Source organism: Austrofundulus limnaeus, unplaced genomic scaffold, assembly GCF_001266775.1.
Source record: "Austrofundulus limnaeus strain Quisiro unplaced genomic scaffold, Austrofundulus_limnaeus-1.0 Scaffold132, whole genome shotgun sequence".
NCBI classification, from domain to species: Eukaryota; Metazoa; Chordata; class Actinopteri; order Cyprinodontiformes; family Rivulidae; genus Austrofundulus; species Austrofundulus limnaeus.
Genome location: NW_013952534.1, coordinates 1,118,098 through 1,120,371, shown reverse-complemented (window position 1 = coordinate 1,120,371; position 2,274 = coordinate 1,118,098).

Below are 2,274 nucleotides of genomic sequence, written 5' to 3'. Positions count from 1 at the left end.
ACACACACACACACACATACACACACTACATTGCATCTTTTGTGTTCATTGTGAGCCTGGTATCTCCTGAATAATAACAGAAATGTCAGGAGGCTTTCTGAAGTCTCAGATTGACTTTGAGCTTTCAGAAAAAAAATTCTCCGCTCACTGAAAACTCAAGCTGCTGCCTCTAAACCTGGATTTGATTCACTTCTTTTATATTTCTGTTGCTCTTCAAAGCTTCCAACTTCCTGCACGCTGCAGTCAGACAGTGTGGGATCAGTGGAGGAACAGCAGATGTCTTCAGTCAATCCAAAGGTTTCTCCTCCACGTAGCAGACTGAGACATTCAAACAGAGTTTATGCTTTATGTTCGTCACACTGATGTTATTCAGTGCCACCACAGAAAAATTGAAGCAGCCTTGCAGTGTTTCCTACTCTTTTCTAATGGCAGGCTCCAACAAGGTGATTCCTAAAAAGCTAAAAACTTTTCTGTCAACTCAAATTCAGCTGAAGGATGAAGAACTCTCTGGTACTGGTTCAGGTTTGATCGCGGTAGTGAGACCTCACACCAATTAGTGTCACCTCTGCATATCAGCAAAATGCTATTGCATGGTACGAGGGCCAAAATTAATAGGCACTATTGTGCAACCAGCGGTTGATACATCCTCGTGGCACGAGGTTACATCTATTCCTAAGCCAGCTATTGATCTGATTAATGATAGGCCAGCGCCGCTGACTGAGCAGCTGGCCCCAGTAACTGAGAGGCCAGAGCTGGCAAATGAGAAGGAGACTATTCATTTGTGTTAGCATCAGAGAGGCTAGCAAATAGCATAAGCTGAAAAGCATTGTTAGGGAATTAACAATTCAGTGGGTGCATGCATCATTCATATATATATATGTGTGTGTGTATAAATATTCCACAGTGAAGCTCATGTACACATACATCGCGGCCAAACAATCCAATCATTTTAAACTTCAGCAGAGGCTGCGCCTCCAGCAAGAATCACTTCTCTAGCCAAGAGTCCAGACCCTCSTACGAAGAAAAGTGAAGGATGAGTGGCTGGTTTTTCCAGGCTAATATGGTTTTAGTTTTCTTATTTTATTTGTCTTTGAGGCAAAAGGATAATTTACCACCAAATCACATCTTTAATTAATATGTAAAAGATTTCTAAATATAAAAAATGCCCACTTTCTTTGCGTTTCAAAAGACAAACCCCTGGGTGTTCAGATTCCCAGTAGAGTCGCCACCTCTGTATGATGTATAGCCTTGTGATTGGGTTAATTGACGTGGAAGCTCTGCATTGCAAAACCTTTAAAATCCAGAGCACACATCCTTTCTGTCTTTTCTCTCTTGGTTCCTCACCTTGGACTTTTCCCTGATGTCCACGTTGTCTCCTCGTCCTATCTGTCAGGCCTCTTCTTCTATGTTGCTGTTTTAATGTAATTTCGTTAGAAACCTGTAACCAACCTCAGGGACTCAGATGCTGTCTTTCTCCCCTTTAAACAGCCATCAGCACCAACATCTGCTTACACCACCAGCTAGCTATCACATGGCCCACACCGATCTACCTCGCTCTGGTACCGAAACACAGTGGGGAACCAACTGGTGAGCGATACAAACCTTTGTTGGTAAATGGTAAATGGACTGAACTTATAGAGTGCTTTATCAAGTCCCTCTGGACCCCAAAGCACTTTACACTTAGAGACATTCAACCATTCACACACATATTCACACACTGATGATGGTAAACTACATTGTAGCCACAGCTGCCCTGGGGTACACGGACAGAAGTGACCTTTGTTGGTGAAAGAAAGCTGCTCAGAGTTAAAGTTGATCCCCTCTTCCAAAGGTTTTAGTAAAACTAGATTAAATTTTCCCCAGCCTCAATCTGAATCTTATCTATGCAACATACAGTAGTTAAAACCTCCCTCTTTAAAATAACATCCTTAAAACCCTTTTTTTGCCTCAAAACTCATTATGTGTTTTTTTCCATGCTCAATTTCTTCTGCACCTTTAAAGTTTATCTGGATCAAATAGCTATATTAGAGCTGTTATGTTATTGGTATCAGTTTTGGTCATTTTGTTGTCATTCACTCATTTTATTTTGTATCCGAAGCATTCTTTCCGTCATAACCTACTCTGCAATAACTTGTATCATATTAATATGTAAATAAATAGCACACAAGGAGTGTACCAAATTTAATACTAAATTATTCTTTTTTAAATAGAGTCCATGTATTATTGAAGAGGGAAAAAAAAACATAGTCGATGCTTGAAATGACCAGAATAAGA